Raw genomic sequence first — 18,915 nt, 5'->3', positions numbered from 1 at the left:
AAGTGCAAAACTACATTCCTTTTGCAGTGGTTCTCAGATTGTGGGTCTGGAACCCAAAGTGGGTCACGGCCCCATTTTAACAGGGGACTCATCATGGCTGGCATAGAGTTGATGGAGTCCTGGCCTGAAGCCTGAGGTTGCAGACTGATTGCCTGCAGCTGCTTTGGCCCCCACACCAAGGGCGGCAAAGCCAGGTAGATTCAGGGTTTGGTCCCGTGTCCTGGGGCCAGGTAGCAATTTTTGTGGGCAGACGATGGCATAGTGTGATGAAGTGTGAGGCCCCCTTTAATGTATATAACATCCTCCATGGTTCCAAGTCTTTCTTCCAGTCAAAAGTTCTTTCATTTAATTTGTTCACTGCCAGTTGGTAAAGTAATACCACACATTTTGCTGTCACTTTTGTTCACAGCGCAAACAAAAAACATGCAAATAAAAACAAACAAAGAGTCAGTCTGTAATGTCCCACAGCACATCTGATGGGATGCTATTCCAAAAGCCAAATATATACAAGTAGTTAAATTTTGGTTTACATTCTCCTTTATCCAGGGCTCCACTTTTCTCAAAGACAAACATTCCCAAAGAGATCATCTGCTGCTGAAAAGAGCGCTTAGAGGAGGAGCAAATTCTTTCCACCTTATTTCTTGGAACCCTACATTTCAGTGGCAGCCTCTTCTGTAAGAAATGTATGATGGTGCTAAAACGCTTTATGTATACTATAAATTTATATGTGGAAGATGTGACTGGGGATGGAAAGTAGCATAAGGAAAAAAATTAAAATGCTTTCAGTCTGCATATATGAAATGTTGATTGATTGTTAGCAGTTTGCTTTTAAAAGACAAGGGACATAAATAATCACTAAAATGCTAATGACAGAACAATTGTACATATTGGAAAATGGAGGCCAAGTATCAGTGATAAGGCAGTGTTCATGCTGGGCTAAGCCTGTGGCTTTAAGCTACTGCCGCATTGCTCTGGGAGTCCCAGCCCCACTCACTCACCTTTGCAGGAGGCAGCTAGCTACACATGGGTCTTCGCCAGCTGCCCACTTTTTATAGCAGCTGCACCAGGTTGCCCACATAAAATGGCAGGGGGCTGAGAGCCAGAAGCAAAGGCCTTGTGCCCCCACCCCCCGGAATTTCTTCATGCCGCCACGGGGGCAGGCCTCCCAGTTTGAGAAACCATGCTCTGGACCAATACATACCAAGATGTGTCTGACCCTGATCCTGACATAGTGTCACACCTCTTTACAACACCCTAAGAGGATAAAACGGCTTCAAAGTGAGCAGTGATATTCCACAGCCAGAGTAGTGTAAAGGGACTGTAGTGTAAATAAGAATTAAGGCTGTCAGTATAAAATATCAGAGCCAGTTGAGCCACTTTTTTTTTTTGCCTTACTTCTATGGCACAGCACATAGCTCAAAAGCAGTAGACTGTATTGTCCCCTGGCCTAACTAATATCCTGTGTTCCAGGCAAGATTCTTAAAGGAAATGCTTTTGTCTCAGAAAAACAAATAAACACAAGCAAATCAACAGAGCCAGTTCACCCACTCCGAGCTCTCTTTTCCAAGTTGAACGTCCAGACGCTCTTGGGAGACCAGACCTCTTTTCAGGGGCTACACAAGGAAGCACTAGGGGGAAAAAAAACCACTACCTCATTCTTCTACAGTGAACACACAGTACAAGAAGAGAACTCCAAAGGGAAGGAGTATGTGAAATAAAAAGTTTTTCTCCATATTAAAAGGAAAACTACTGATGGAGGCAACCTACAAAGTAGGGATCTGAGTAAGTAGGTGTGCCTTTAACCACGCCCCTCTCACAGAGATACATGCTTAAGTCTGGACTGCAGGGGGTGCTGTCTGTACTAGCGGTTCCCAGATACAGACATCTAAGCGTGTAGTGAAAAACTTAGTAGGCATCCTTCAGTCTGCATAGACTATGGATCGCGCCCTTTATAGTTTCAACTGAGGACTTCATTTACAGCGTCTACTGTGACTATGAAGACCCACATGAGAGTGACAGTCCTTGCTGCATCTCTTGCAGATGTAGTGGGTGTCTGGCAAGTCCTTATTGTGCTTTCTGTGCGCTCGCTTCTCCTCTGCTAGCTGTCTGATCTTCATCTTGCCCTTCTGAAGGCCCTTGTGTAACCCCTGCCTCCATCTGCTGCGGTCGTCTGCTAGTTCTTCCCAGTTGTCCAGCTCGATGTCTACCTCTCTGAGGTCTCTCTTGCAGACATCTTTGTAGCGCAACTGGGGGCGTCCGGGAGGTCTTTTGCCAGAGGCTAGCTCACCATACAGGATGTCTTTTGGAATCCTTCCATCATTCATCCTGTGGATGTGGCCAAGCCAGCGGAGTCGACGCTGCCTGAGGAGGGTGTGCGTGGTTGGGATTCCAGCTTGCTCGAGGATGGCGGTGTTGGTCACTCTGTCCTTCCATGATATTCCAAGGATGCGCCTGAGGCAGCGCAAGTGGAAGACGTTCAGCCTCTTTTCCTGGCGGGCATACAGGGTCCAAGTCTTGCTGCCATAAAGGAGGGTGCTGAGTTTGCAGGCTCTGTAGGTTTGCATTTTGGTGCGAGTGTACAGCTTGTTGTTATTCCACACTCTCTTGCTGAGTCTGGACAGAGGTGTGGCCACTTTCCCGATCCCCCTATTTAGCTCAGTGTCCAATGACAGGGTGTCAGTGATGGTGGACCCGAGGTAAACGAACTCGTGGATGACCTCTAACGTATAGTTGTTCTTCAAGAAATGTCTTCACGCCCATGGACATGAGGGGTGCGGCAGAGGGGCAATTGCCCCAGCACCTGGCGAGTGGAAGGAACCCAGGGCTCTTGTGTGTCGCTGCTGCTGCAAGCAGCTGGAGCGCTGGTCCTCTTTGAATCACCATCGGAGTGCCCCATCAGACGCTCTGCAGGGCTCTGAGGGCTGGAGTGTTCCCAGCACCACAGTCCAGTCAATGCGGAGAGCTGGGTGACCCAGCCCTTCCCCTTCCCATCTGAGGCCCCACCCCTTCCAGGAGCACAGAGCTACCCCCTCCCCCAGCTTGCCCCAGAGTCCACGGTGGCTGTCAGCCCGTCTGAAGGGCCTTGTCAGATTTGGCGTGGAGTGGGAAGGGGTGATTAGAAAACACACCTTAGAGTCAAGGAACTCAGTTTATTTAGTTACATTGAGCAACAGCTAAAGGGCAACTTGAGCAATCTAAGTGTCTACTGGGGAATAAAGGCAGAGTCTTAAATCTAGCAGACAAAGGGATAAAAGCAGTCCCTGGCTAGCAGTTGAAGCGAGACCCATTCAGACTAGAAATAAAGCACACTTCTTTTTTTTTCCCCAGAAGGAGGTCATGAACCATTGGAGGAGTTTAGAAAGGGCTGCGATGGCTCCTCAGTGGCACTCTAGATCAAGATTGGATCCTTCTATTGTAAAAGCTCTGTTGCAGTTCAAATAAAAATTAATTCACAGAAGTCCTATTTATGGCTAAGGTGAACACAGTGGTCCCTTCTGGACTTACAGTCTATGATTTCCCCACAGGGCCAGTTGGCTGGGAAAAAAATAGAGGCTGCAGCTATCACTCTGCTTCTGTGAAAATTTTCGTGAGTAAGATTGTAAATGCTTTATCACAACAGAGGGAGGTCAAGGAGATAACCTCAGAAAACTACAGATTTGGGGATTGTGCGCATCTTAATGAGGAGTTCTCTTACCTGTAACTGGAGGTTCTTTGAGAAGTGTGGTCCCGAGTTGTATTCCACAGGTAGGCATGTGTGCCTGAGCATTCTGAAGCACCGTTTGAGCCCCATATGTATAGTAAGTTTCTTCACACTCTTGACCACTGGCAAAAGGGGAAGTGTGAGCTATTAGCCAAGGGTAAAGTATGGTGCCCCTATCCTTTAGTCAAAGGCTGGAGACAGATGGCAGGAGACAAATCGCTTGATCATTGTCTTCAGTTCACCTCCTCTGCGGCACCTGGCCCTGGCCACTGTCGGCAGACAGGATACTGGGCTGGATTGACCTTTCGTCTGACCCAGTATGTCCGTTCTTATGTTCTGAGTCGATACCACTCCAATTTCTCCTTTTACGGCAGAGGCAGGTGTTAGGAGGCTAACGGCAGAGCCAGCTGCAGCATAGGGTGACCCATGGCCATGTCCACAGCTGCCTTGTGCATCAGGGTGTAGTGCTCTGTAAGCCTGTGGCTAGAGTTCTATGCTGCGGCTTTGCCACTGTTGTGTCACTGTACGTCAACTGAAAAGGCTGAGGAGGCAGTCTGAGCATGTAGAAAGTGTGTTGTCGCACCTTCTGGAGAGGAGAGGTTGGCATGTTTATAGCACTTCAGCATGTAGCCTGAGACCCCCTTTAGAGAAATTTTGTGAAGTTGTGGCTTGGTCCTTTGATCGTTCCACAATGGTGACCAAGAGTCTCAGTGACTTCCAAAAGGGGCTAGTTCTGTGCAAGTAAGAACACCAGGGTGTGTCGGAGGGTGAGACAATGCAGGGCTGTGTCGGTGGCTTTGGAAGGAACACAGGCAAATGGATGGATGGGTTGAGATGGAACATGGACCACACCTTGGGAAGGAATTTGGAGTATAGCGTGAAGGAGATCTTGTTTTTATACAACATGATGTAGGGAAGATCTGCCATCATGGAAATAAGCTCACTGATGGTCCTGGCAGAGGTTATGGTGACTAGAAATTGAACTTTTGTGGAAAGATGGGCCCTAGAGCATGTTGCCAAGGGTTCAAAGGGTAGTTTCATGAAGATGGAGAAAACCAGGCTAATGTCCCATGGAGGTGTGGGCTTAGTGACAGGTGGGAAGTTTTTGAGCAAACCTTTCATGAAACATTGTTGTAGGGTGTTTGAAGACAGAGCTTCCCTCCACTGGCAGAAGAAAGCTCTGAGTGCTGCCAGGTATGGCTAGATAGAGTTGATAGCTAAGCCTAAAGTTTTGAGAGTGAGGTAGGGCAGGATGATTGGGATGGTCACCTTGTCCAGAGTGCACAGAAGGGCCCACTCCAGCACATGCTGCCACTTTTCGCAGTAGCATGTTCTGGTGGATGTTTTTCTGCTCTGGAAGAGCATGGATGGGATTGGTCAGACCAGGCCAAAGCATGCACTATGTTGATGCCCATCCAAATAGTAGGGTTGTGAATGGAGTCTGAAATGCCACAGTCTGCCCTGATCTTGTGAGAAGAAACCCAGAAAACTCTGGACCTTGCCTGGTAGTTGAGTGGAGAGCTCCAGTAGATCAGTGACCCAGAACTGCTACGGCCAATAGGGCACTCTGTGAATGACGGTAGCCCTGTTTCAGTGATGCTTGCAAAGAACTTGAGACAGCAGGGGCACTGGGGGAGAGGGAGGCAGAACAGAGCTCGCCCATCTAGATATCTAGGAGAGGCAGAGAGTATCACCTTGAGATCCTCTGTCTAGAGCCCCTCTAGAAAAATAAAGGGGGGGTTTCTAATTTACCTGGAAGGCAAAGAAGTCCCATTGAGGTGCACCCCATTTTGTGAAGAGGGTCACAGGGAGGGAAGGATTCACAGACAGTGCAAGTCACCAAGAGTGCATGTTGCTCAGAGAGAAGAGGCACCATTGGTGCTCATCACTCATATGGAAGAAGCCTGGAATTCTGTAAATCATCCACAGATGGTGAGGGGATGAAAGCCTGACCAGAGAATTTACATGCTACCTTATTCTAATCTATACTAGGTATAACAATTATGACAAACTATAAACAATCTACAAAATGAGCACTAACTCTTGGTGTACTAAAAGCACGGCAGGAGCAGCGGTTCTGTTTCAGGCCATGCAATGGTAAGAGGGAACTGGAGTGGTGTCGACCTGCGCTGCCCCTTATGCATTCAGTCGAAAGGACAAAGAGGCATAGTACACAGCAGTGGGTAAACGGCTACCGCCTGGACACACTTCCAGACTCAGGAACATGTGAAATATGTGGGGATTTTGGGACCATCACTTGAAGAAGAATCTGTTACTCTCTGGAAGTAATTACCAGCTCCTTTGTTTTGAATTTGGATTAGGAGTGTGGCTGTGGCAGACCAGATTGTTTGTTTGTTTACATGACTTGGAGCAGGAAGACAAACCTGCAAAGAGGTTCTAGTATTATATTTAATAAATGCACAGCCCAGTACTTTGGACTGCAAGAAAACTTGCTCTTCACCTTCTGGTCATTTGTTCCTGAAATTTAGCCACTGGTACCCCTGTAGGTTTGGGAGAAGATACCTTTAAAAACCAGTGTCATTGTTCTGCTGTTCTGTGGCTGTTGGTCAGCCTGTCTCCTGCATACCATAAGGTTAGGGTTAGCATCTGTCTGCTGCTCAGAGGGTGAATGTCATGTAGGGAAGGGGACTGAGACAACTCAGCATGGCAGCTGGAGCAGGAGGACTACGGCTGGCAGGAGCAAGACAATGGTAGTAATAAAACTGTTTTAAACTTTACTTTCATATTCTGCTGTTTCCCGCAGTCCCAACATGTGACAGTGGATCAGAAGCCATCAGGACTTAGCCTACGTCTACTCTACCAGATAAATTGGATTTTTATTACATTTGATTTGGTAACTCTGGGTTTTATAAATTTGATTTGAATAGCCTCACTTCCCTCCACAGGGAAGTCCACACGAAGTCGACTTAGTTCTGCCACACTAGAGTGGCTGGACATCAACTATTGCAGCAGTGCATTGTGGGAATCTATCCCACAGTTCCCCCAGCATCACATTCTGAGCCCTCCCCCCCACCATGCCCTGCTGCACCCCCACTGCTGGCAGCACTCACCTTGCCGCCTGGTTCCTGGTCCCCACAGCCTGGGGGAGCCGGGAAATGGAGCAGCCCTTCTGTGCCTGGCTTGGGAGAGCCAGGAGCTGTGCGCAGCAGGGAGCCAGGTGCTGTGCTAGTCAGTTTCCCAGGCCCAGTGAGTGGAGGGGAGCCAAGTGCAGCAGTGCCATCAGTTTCCCAGCCCCTCACCACTTGCAGGAGCTGGGAAACTGACCAGGGTTGCTGCCCTGGTCAGTTTCCCAGCTTCTGTGAGTGGCAGGGAGCCAGGAGCCAGTGCAGCAGTGCCAGTCAGCCTCTGGCGGCTAATGAATTCAATTCAAAGGCACGGCATTTCCATACTAGCCTTCATTCAAACGATGGTACACCCACCTAGTTCCAATGCTGTTAAGATATCGATATTAGCGCTCCCTAAAGCAAGCTAATATTTACAGTGAAAACAGTTACAGTCGTGCTAACTGCCTTAAATTCGACTTTATCTCGTAGTGTCGATGTGGCCTTTAAAGGGAGCCAGCGGATGGTGCAAGGACTGGATCAGGTCAGGAAGGCAGACACGGAGTCTGGACCTTATGAAGGAGTCAACACACAGTGTGGGAAGAACACAAAGGGAATTTGGATTAGGTCTGGCTGTAGCAGCTAGAAGGAGCACCTAGCAGGAAATCTATATTTCAGATAACCACAAATTGAAGTTATACTTGCTAAGCCTGATTCTGTAAGTCCATCTCTTTCTCTTGTTCTTTCTCAGCCTGTTTGCTTTATGTTCTGAGTGGCTGTCTAACTGGGGGAGGTGAAGGTGAGTGCTTGTAAAATGTGCCCTGGGGGAGCACGAGCAGTTCTGTGTCAATCCCAAACAGGCAGCAATAGCGTGAGGCTGATAACTGACTGTATCCACTCCATGCAGTCTGCTTCATCCCTGAGCTGCGGGACCAGCTCAAAGAGCTATGCAATCGTCACACCACATTCAGTCCTTCTTGCCCTTTCAGCAGAGACTGCCCACAAGGATCCCCATGCTCACTTAGCCATATGTCTCTTGGAAACCAGCTGAGCCATCCAATAGAAAACTATGTCTGGTCCCCATCAATCTGGAATGGAATCAGTTAAGACTGTATCCCATTACACTCTGCAAAGCCGTCCACCCCCCCACCCCCACCCCCTGGGTTCTCACTTCTAGATAGCCAAATGGTCTGTCTCATATAGTGTTTGCTTTAACTGAGAAGCAGAGATTTGGACATGTCTGGAGTCAACCCTGCTTCTGACCACACTTCACAGGCGAGATGATGAGATTATAAAACCAGAAAGGGCCAAAGTGATCTAAGCTGACCTTCCACATAACACCTGCCCTAAGACTTTTCCAAATCAAGACCTGTGTGAAGTAGAGCATCTCTCTTAAAAACCATTCCATCTTAATTTTAAAAATTCCAGTGATGGAGACTTCACTACAGCCCTTGGTAAATTGTTGCAGTAAGTGATTACCCTCCATGTTAAAAATGTGACCTTATTTCTATTTCGAATTGACTAGCTTCAACTTCCAGCTATTGGCTCTTGTTACAACTCACACAAGCCTTCTCACTAGAAAAAAACAGATTGTAACTGTGAAAGCATTTATCATTCAGCATCGCTTCAAAGAATCTAATAAAAACCAGTTACAGGCAATTCATTTTGAGAGACTGTTTGGAGCATTGAAATGAATTCCTGGCAGGCTGGAAGATTTGTCCTTGGTTTCAGAGTAAGAAGTACAAATTATTTTCTTGTTCCCAAAGTTGGCACATTTCTCTGAGAAGATAAAAGGAAGACCTGAGATCCACCCATGTCAGTCCCTTGCAATCAGTGTCAAGAGATTCCTTGAGCTTGCCAGTGACCATTTTCAAATGTATTCCTGTCCTTGGGGGTGACCCCCTTCTCCATGTTGCACAAGAAGGTTGGGGGTGGGTGGGAGGAAACAAAATTCCTTCCCAATTCCCCATATTTGAGGATGGGGTCAATACCACACAGGTTGGAATGAATCAAATTGAGCATATTAAGCCTCTAGTCTTACATGTACACACATGTTACTGTGTGTATCCAGTTTTATCCTGAGAGGTCACTGATATCCCTGTAATTCTTTTTTAAGTTCTAGTAAGGTGTATTCAGCCAATAGTTTCTTCTTGTAGCTAGTCATGCAATAGAGTTCAGCAACCTCTAGGTGGTGGTAAGGATCTTAGGCAACCATTCTGGAAAGTTTCCAGAGCTAGTTCACAAACAGGAATGCCCTCACAGTGAGTTTAACTGGAGTGTGTACACCAATGTGTCTTATTGTTCATGTGAAGGTGAGTCACTTCCTTGGTTTCATCTGTAACGGATTTAAACGTTCTCTTTTCCTATGGAGCAATTTAATGCAACACAATGAAAGCTGATTTTTGTGATTTTAAAGAAGAGCCCTTTGCCAACAGAAGAGGACTTATTCTGCAGGACAAAGTGATGAACGGCCTCCCCAGAGGCTTGGAGGTTAGGCTAGATTTCCCTCTTCTCAAATTTTGGTTGCCGAGTCAACTCTTTTGAGTCACTTCTGTCCTTTTCCTATCAGTTTTCCACCCTCCTTCCAAGCCAGTTTAAATGCTGTTCTTCACTTTTGCTACCTGACCTCTACATTTGCTCTCAATTTGGACCCACAGCCTGGACTCAAGGACTTTCTCCTTTTCTAGAGCTCCCCTTGCCTCTTCTTGTTCCCCAGAATAGGTACCGTACTTTCCCCTCAGTGAACCAATAAATGTTCACCCCCCCCCCGCAAGCACTCACATGAGCAATGGCAGAGTCTAGCTGCTCTAGGACAGTTTTCTCCATGTGTGGTATGCGTACCCTTAGGGGGACACGAGAGAAGTCCAGGGTGTGTGTGTGTTGTGCGGCTCTTTGACAAATAAATGCTCGAAGCTGCAAGTGCACTGTGCTCTGCTCTGCACCCGCATCCCTCCTTAGCGCTTGGAGGGAGAGGCACATGGCTGCAGCAATGGCAGCTGATGGCAGTGTTGGCTCTGGTGAGTCGACAGCATTGGATTACAGTGGGGAGGTGGGAATTGGGTTAAAGTAGGGAGTGGGGAGGACTGGGGATGGCTGGGGCTGCCTGGCTCTGGAGGAGGGGAGGGGGAATGGATAAACACAGGGAACTGGTGGTGCCTGGCTCTGGGGAATGGGAGCGGGGACAGGGTTAAAGTGGGAAGCTGGTGGTGCCTGGCTGTGGAATTTTAAATTGAATAGGAAAAATTAAATTAAGAAATCGTATGTTACCAGAAAATGATTTAATTGTGGCCCTCAACAGTTTGAAACCTAGGTCTGAACATCTGATTACATTCAAACAAGCTCAAATTTTGTATTAAATTAATTGTAATTTTTCTTGTAATTTCACTGATCACTGGGCATTGATGTTTGCATGACAATATATACATATGTGTGAATAAATAATCGGACGTTTTTTAAGTTCGTCCAATTTTTTTTATTTGTTCTTTGCACAATCATACATACAATGGCAAATTTACTGCCCACAGGCAATTTCTTCCAACCAACCAGTTACAAAGTTGTTTAAACAAATGTGTGGCAATGGCATAAACATAAATTTGTATCTGAAAATTGTGGGTACTTATAATTTTTGTTTGGAAGCGGGGGGGATGTTTTTTTAAAAAAAAAAAGGTTAAGAAACACTGCTGTACAAAAGCCTTTAAATATCGGTCCCAGCAAAACAAGTCACTATTTTTGTAATGCTGTGTTACCAAGGAAAAGAGAGCGAAGTTCAAGAATAGTGTTTGAAGGCATATTACTTAAAGTAAGCCCCGACCATTGATAGTTCCAGGAATACATATAAATGAAATAGAGGTTTTAGTTTGTGTTTTAAAACCCTATTTCAGAAATCTTATTTGTAACTATTGCTTTTACAGAGCTAGTCCCCTTCTTTCTCTTGGCTCAGTGTGTCCAGGTCTTGTGTGGCTGTGACTCGAGAGCTTTGGGTGCAGCCCAAGGGAAATGCAAGGTGCCAGATGAGAATGTTCCCTATGGGTGTTTTGATGCAAACAGGAGTCCTGATTGAGCACAGAAAACCAAATCACAAAATCTATGTCCACTGCTTTCAAGTGGCTAGTTGTTTTGAATGTTTTGGGTTTTGTTTTGTTTTTTTTAAATAGAGTACAGGAAAGAAGTAAAGGGAATGCTCAGCTTCTAGGTCAGTGATGAGCAACCAAAGTTAGTGAGTGGGCCACAGGGGTGGCTCTCCTTCATAGCAGTGGCCCTCAAGGTTATTGTAACCAAGACGGTCTCCTGAGGTAAGGTAGGTTTGCTAATTGGACTTGCAAATCTACAATTTGAAAAGTATGCCCACTGAACCATAGTAGCCCTTTGGTTGGATGCACACAGCTCTCACCGTCAATGTTGTGGGCAATCAGCACACGCCTTGCTTCACCTGCCCTTAATTTACATGTTTGTCACTTTAGTAATACCAGGAAGAAAAAAACTCAGAGGCCAGAAACCAGTGGAATCAGGTATCCCTGCATACGAGCAACGGTAAACAAAATGCCTCAGAGGCCACACACAGAATTGCACTGGGCCATAGGCTGCCCATCAGTGTTACATATCATCTTAACTACATTGCTTAGGGCTCCGAAAAATGTTGTGCCCTGTGCAATGTAATTAAGCAGCATGAGCCCCAGTATAGCCACTGTAAATTCACAGAAGACATCTTCCCTTGCCCCAGATAACACCTTTTGTAGAAGTGGATTTACTACAGCAATGGAAGAACCCCTTTCTATTCTGGCAAAGTTTTCACTACAATGATGTAACTGCACCTATGCCACTGTAGTATTTCTAATGTAGATGAAGTTTTAGTAATGCTGAAGCCTTTGTGCTAATTTGTGTATTTGCAATATTCATATCTACTGAAGCGCTTAGGAAAGAGGCTAAACTGTGCCCTGTAGGACCTTGCAAGATGGGGCTTTCATGTGCAGGTTGCCCTTTGCCTGCAGAAAAGGTGGGGAATTGCAATCAGAGACAGCTGCCTCCACCAAGCTGGGGCCAATCAGCACAATCCTGGCTTTGTCCCAGAAAAGACTAGGGAAATCCATCTTGCTTAGCCTAAGAAAATGGCAGAGTGTGAATAGCACAAATGCAAGCACACACACATATAGCTAAATACTCTTCTTTTTTTTGTGGTACAGTATACCTCCAAGTTATGCAAAGGTTGCGTTCTTGGGCAACCTCACGTAACTCAAATTTTATACAACTTGGTAGGAGTCAGGAACCAAGCAGCAGCCTGGCTTCTTGCTCCCCTCTGCTGGTGGAAGCTGGGAAACTGACCAGCACATAGCCTGGAGATCACACTCCTGACCCACTTCCTACACACCAATTCCCTGTCCCAGCACTGTGACATTCCTGCATCCTGCACTGCTCTGCTGCAGCCCTGTGCAACCTCCCACACTCAAACACCTTGCCCGAGCCCACATTCTGTCCTGCACACCGAACCCCCTCGGCCCAAGACAGGAGCCCCTTCCTACATCCCAGACCGCTCACCCCACGCAGAGCCAGCTCCCCGCCACGCAAAGTCAAGTTAGCCTGAGATACGCCCAAGTCGAGTGCACGTATCTCGGGGTTCTACTGTATGAGAGTCTCAAGGTGTGTTAGAAAGGACAAATCCCACTTTCAGTAGGTTTGCCAGGCAGCCAACTTTCAACCAGAATGCCCAGTCGAAATGGGATGCTGGTGGCTCTAGTCAGCACAGCAGACTGGGCTGTTAGCCTCAAGTGCCACCGCCTGACCATTTAAGGCTTTCTCGCTGCCTTTGCTCTGTGTATCTCCTAGAAATAATCCCTCCTACTCCTAGGTGCAAGGGTGGCCAAGGGGCTCTGACACCAGCTTGACAGCTCCCATTAACTAGGAAGTGGAGCCAGTTGGAACTGCAGGGGTAGTGCCTGTGGATGTGTGCAGTATGCAGAGCCATCTGGCAGCACCTCTACTGAGGAACATGCCAACTGCTTCCAGGAGCTGGCTAAGCTAAGTGTCACCTGGAGCTCATGCTCCTAACCCACTTCCTGCACCCCAAGTCCCTGTCCCAGCCCTGTGACCTTCCTGCATCCTGAACTGCTCTGCGGCAGCCCTGAGCAACCTCCCACACCGAAACACCTTTCCTGAGCCCACACTCTCTCCTGCACACTGAACCCCTGGGTCCAATACTGGAACCCCTTTCCTGCATCCCAAACCTCTCACCTCACCCAGAGCCCACCCACCCACCTGGGGTCCTCTCCCCTTACCCCAACCTCCTGTTCAGTGAAAACAAGCAAGAAAGGGTGAGCATGAGTGAGAGAGGGAGGGAAGAATGGAGTGAGTGGGGGCAGGACCTCAGAGAAAGGGCAGGATAGGTGGCACGGCAAAGGTGTTTGGTCTTCTGCAAGCAAGAAAGTTGGCAAGCCTAACTTTTCGTCTGGGACCTGTTATTTCTCCTGCTGATCACTGCCGTGTTTTCCAGGGGACTACAAGAGCAGAACATGTGGTCGGTATCAGTGCTGTACTATTAATTGTCAGCTAGGAGGTTCTACAGAGCAATATGGTTTGTGCTTCATACCATCAAATGAACAAGCATGCTAGCTTGACTGCTAGTTCCTCTCTCCTCCAGTCAGTGGTTTTTCCTTGTAGCAAAACCTGAGGCTGTAATCTTTAAAATAACAGGTGGCACGTCACTATGTCCACTGACTATTTCACACAATGTTCATTTTTGTGTGTGTAGAGAAGAATTTGGCCTAAAGGATAGAGCATTGGACTGGCACTCAGGAGACCTAGTGTCTATCACTGACCTGTCAAGTGACCTTATGTGAATCACTTCACTGTTTTGTGCTTCAGTTTCCTATTTGTTCAGGATAACAACAACAGTAGACTTTGTAACACACTTTGAAATATACTGATTAAGTGCTACGCATGGCTTGTTCTGTACGCTAGCCCCAATAAACCTTTTGCGTTGGAATGAAGTTAGGCAGAGCATGCATCCTTGACTTCCTGACTTTTGGGTGCTCAAGGAATGCAGGATCCTGGTTGTATAAAACTAAAAATTCTGCCTCCATGCAAGGAGAAAAATTACTAGTAAAGAATGTAAATACTGGGCAGTTCCTCTACAAATATAACAGTAGCTTTTACTTAACCCCACTTGCATAGCTAATATTTAAATTGTGGAAATACTTTTGGAAAGCAAGATGGCAAAAACAAACTATTTTCTTGGGAAACAGGGACCAGCCCTCATCATAAAGAATAATTGATATGTACTGCAGCACCCAATTTAATTTGAAATGTGATCTGGTTTATTTCCTGTTCTAAAATTGGCTAGCATCATTCAGCCAGTCTCTGCTTCTGGGAGGTTGGGTGTGGTGCTCTTCAGTGAAATACATATTGGTGTCAGAAATCCCAACCCCACCATTACAGAATTCATTTGTTAGGTTACAAGAAATTATTGTCCTATATGTTGTGTTATTTTAAAGTGCTCTTGAGCAAAGCCATACGAATAAAGGACAGGTCCCTACACTTTCAGTCTGAGGCTGCCTATGTGGCATCATGTAGCCAGATCTTCACTTTACCTTTTGAAATTCTGCTGAGATGTCAGTCTGCAGTGTTTACATGTTAAATGCCTCTTGACTGAGTAAAGGGTTAGACAGTCGCATTTTGCTAATTTTAAATGTACTCCTATTGTATGAAATACAGATTTCCTCCCTTCTTGCTGCAGTTGTCAACTTCTACTTACTTTTTAGGAGCCTTTCTGGCAGTATGATGTCCAGAAACAGTGGAAACTGTAAAATGAGTCCTCTCAGGAGGCTTCATTTTACAACAGCACATAATTCTCTAAAACACCTCTTTTAAAAACATCTTACCCTTGCAGCAAAATACAAAAATTGCCATACACCTCCAGCTAGTTTCAGCTGCATTATATCATTAACAGAAAGTGTGCTGGTCTGTGCGTTAAGGAAAAGAAAGTTAGGGCAGGACAGGGCAACAAAGGTTTGGATTTCTGCATTGTGTGCCTTGCAAAGCAAAGTAAGGTCTTTTGATTATATAGAGGGAATAATAAAAACATACTCCAGCAGTTTTTGTTCTGCTTTCTAATTACAGTTCACTCCACATGCAGCATACACATTCTTCAGTTAAATTGCAGCATACTACTGTGAGTGACAGCCATTCTGGAAACAGGACTCTTGCTGTACACAGTGAGTCATATATTCCACTGTCACAGCTGTAATATGCAGGCAGCAACTAGGGCAGGGGTCTGCCACCTGCGGCTCTCTCAGGACTTCTTTGTGGCTCCTGACACTATAACTGCAAAGTGAAAAAACCCCTTCTGGTTATTTTTGATAAATGGTGAATATCTAAAAGCTCCAAAATGAACAACTCATATCTCAATAGCAAACTGTGTGTGATCTCAAAACTCCCCAGCATCCTCCAGAGAGAGAGGTAGTTCAGGCGTGACAGTCAGGAAGACAGTGGTACAAACACACATGTAAAGCATGAGGAAATAGACTATGTAAACAGTTAGTGAACATAACTGCTACTTCATCTTAATGTATTGCACTACAAATGATGTGGGCACTGTTCTTAAAATAGGGGTTACAAAAAGTACGGTTTGACATTAAGGACCATCTCTTATTCATATGCACTGTGGGTCTTTAACTGAGTTTTTTTTACCCAATTGGAAAAAATGCTATTGTGGTTGCTGGCCCTTGGACTCAGGGGAATGCTGCCACAGAACTGCAGTAAATTATGGCACTCACTTGTAAACTTTGTTCCAATGCAAAAATCAACCAAAACTCCATTAATTAGACAATTAAGCCCTTTTCTAGCAGTTATAACCCATTTACATTATCATGAGGTGAAAAACTGCCTAGTCAATGCAGTGCAGTGTAAGTTTTGCTTACCTATTTTAAATTCCGCTTTTGTATACAGTCACATGTCAAAACGTATTTTGGCCTAACAGCTGTATAAGCTCAAAAACACGCCTTGCTGACCAACAAAAGTTGGTTCAATAAAAGACACCTCACCTTTGTCAATGTAATATCTATGCTCATCAGGATGTATAAAATATCTATTTTAATTTAAATTCAGATTTAAAGAGATTTATTTTTTACTAGAAAAGGCCTATCCTGATATTTTAAAAAACTAAAGCTACTGAATCCATCAACATTGAGGCAAAAACCTTGGGAGTTTAAGGGCTGCATTTCTATATAAGCTATCTGGGGAAAAACATAATTCCTAAGGTCAATTTCCATTAATATGACCAATAAAGGTTTTCTGATGGGGGAATCAGGAGCTGTCCCTTCCTGGACGGAAGAACCTGGCAAAGTGATCAATGGTGCTGGAACCCAGTATCTTACTCCAGGGGTTACCATCTTGTTGCTCATCAGGATCATCTACTAACCTGTTGCCCAATGGTCTCATAGTCCTATTTTATAGCTTCTCTATCTGAATTCTGGCTCAGTTCTCAATTTAGGAATATTTATGACTCACTCTACCATGGAAATTTGCTCTCCAGCTCATGGAAAAACACCCATATGCCCTGTAATTACCAGCTTTTGCTTCTAGACACTTCAAGTAGATGGTCTCTTTCTCTTTTTTTTTTTCCCCCATGTGTACAGAGATACAAAGATCCACTAATTTATCAGCTGTCTGTCTCAAGTGCTGCTATTTAAAAGGCATGTGGGTTACACAGGTGGAGTTTTCAGATTGTTGTTGGTTCTTTTGTTTTTCTGGTGGGGAGAGTAACAGGGCAGGCACAATACTGGTGTCAAAGCAGAACCTTTTGCAAAGGAAGGACAATATTCTTGAGGGGGCAGCCTCTAGCATGGGGAATTGCAGGAAAGAATTGCCATGGGTGCAGGCTGTAATCCTATAACAGGAGCGGCCAACCAGTTGGCGATAAAGAGCCACAGACAGAGTGCCAAGAGCCACGTATTATATATTTATTTTTATCTCTATAGATATATTTATCTAGACAGAGAGATGAAAATAAATAATGTGGTTCAATGCCCCCTCCTAGAGGCAGGCACCACCAGCTCCCCGCTCTAATCCAGTCAGCCTCCCCTCCTCCAGACCCAGGCATCCCCCAGTCCTCCCCACATCCCAATCCCCCATTTTCCCTCAGTCAGGTACTCCAAAGCCCCCCCCCCATTCTAATAATGCCCCCCCAGGGCCACACACACCCAGCCCCTCCAACTCAGTGCCCCCGCCCATAGCTAGGCACACCCAGTCCCCTGCTCAAACTTGAGGGCGACAACTCATTGGAGCTGCTGCTGCCACTGCCGCACACTTCTATCAAGTGCTGGGGCGCATGTGCAGAGCTGCTCGCAGCACTTGATACATGGCTTCAAGCAGGAGCTGCATTCCATTGCTCAAAGAGCTGCACGCTGCTTAAGAGCCATGCGTTGGCCACCCCTGCCAGGAGAATACTGTCAAGAAATTTCTGTACTACTGAGTAAAAAAGAAAGATACCAACAGACACAACCCATCTATAGGATGAGGCCACCCCAGGCCCCATGCCTTCTGGGGCCCCATGGCAGCCGCCTCCATTGTCCTATGCATGAGAGGAAGAGCAGTTACCTGGGGTCGGGTGGCGGAAGCAGCAGGCATCACCTCTTCTCCACCCTGCACTATGAGGACAGCAGGACAGCCCTCCCAGCGTGCTGTATCTCACTCCTCCACAGCAGTGCCCCACCCATTCCTGCCACCTGCAGAGAAGCGAGGCACAGCAGGCTGATGTTGCCTGCATGATGAGTGCCAGGGAGAGGGGAGGCAACCCCTGCTGCCTCTACTGCCTGACCCTCAGCCCCAAGTAGTCCCTGTGCCCTGTTGACTCAGGGAAGTGGGTAAAAGGGCAAGCATGGGGCTGCAGTTGAGTTACCCACTCATTCCAGCCATTCCTCACCAGTGAAATTTTCTCCAGGAAGTTTAACATGGAACAACCTGCAATGCTCAAAAGAACCCAGTTCCATACAAGAAAAAGTACTTCTATTCCCACCCCATAAAAACTCTTCTAACATCTCTCCAAAGCAGGAAAAAAACAAATACCAAGGATCGCCAAATGCTACACTTAAAGAAACTGACAGGGCCACGAGGATCCAGTAGGCAGAAAAAACTACAAACATGCGTTAAGTTTGCTTGGCAAAATACAATTTAATGTAAGACAGAACACCACCTCTTCTGAATCAGCTTCCCCAAAACATCAGTGCAGGACTTAGATCACATCAGAAAAAATCTGGCAGAAATAACCACACAGTCAATTTTAGATGACTGACATGGCAGCTTAACTGGTGGCCACAGACATTACAACGTGCAGAACCTCATTACAGTTCTCAGGGTCAGACAACCATCACAGCTTTACCATTCAAATACTGTGAACTCCCAAGCTTGAACCCAGATAAACCACTCCACATTCTTAAGGAAGGGGAGGGGAGCTACTCTACACACTTTTGGACATAAGACTCCAACAATTAACATGTAACCAGTCAGGTACCACAGTCTGGAACACATTTGCCAGTGACTGATGAAGCATTTTGAATCCCTCAATTAATTTTCCTTGAAAAGAGATGTGAACCTGTCTTTGGAGGTGTGATCTGTGCTTTCAGTCCCACAGATCTAGCTCAAAACATTTACATCATAGATGGCATGTGAGCATGATTCACTCCTCCACAGCTAAGACTGACAATAGCGCAAAGACACTCTGCTAACAATACATCTGGCAACAGAATTACGTCTGCGGCAATGTGGGACCACGTGTGACAGAGCTAGTCTGTGGCAAGCAATGATACGTTCTGTATCTTTAACCAGTTGTAACTACTACTTCATCTTAAGCAGCTCCAGATGTAGAGGGAGCTCTGAACAACTCTTCAGAGATATGCTGCCTCAGCTTTCAAGAGGGACTCTAGTTTTACCAACCCAACTTTGGTAGCCTTTTGGACATGTAACTGCTCAAAATACAAGCAAGCAGCAACAAATACAGTGATTGGTTCAGATTGGCCATTCCAAACTATTTGGATATGGGCAGTATAATTAGCTATATGTATTAAAATTCCACGAAAATACTTTCACCTACTACACTATTTTGAGGTAGAATACTATTGTTTCATTTACTCTAAGACAAGGTGACATTAATAGGTTCAAGTAATA

The sequence above is a fragment of the Carettochelys insculpta genome, chromosome 2 (assembly GCF_033958435.1).
Source record: "Carettochelys insculpta isolate YL-2023 chromosome 2, ASM3395843v1, whole genome shotgun sequence".
NCBI lineage: Eukaryota > Metazoa > Chordata > Testudines > Carettochelyidae > Carettochelys > Carettochelys insculpta.
The sequence above is the reverse complement of the archived record's forward strand: the minus strand, read 5'-3'. Positions refer to the sequence as shown.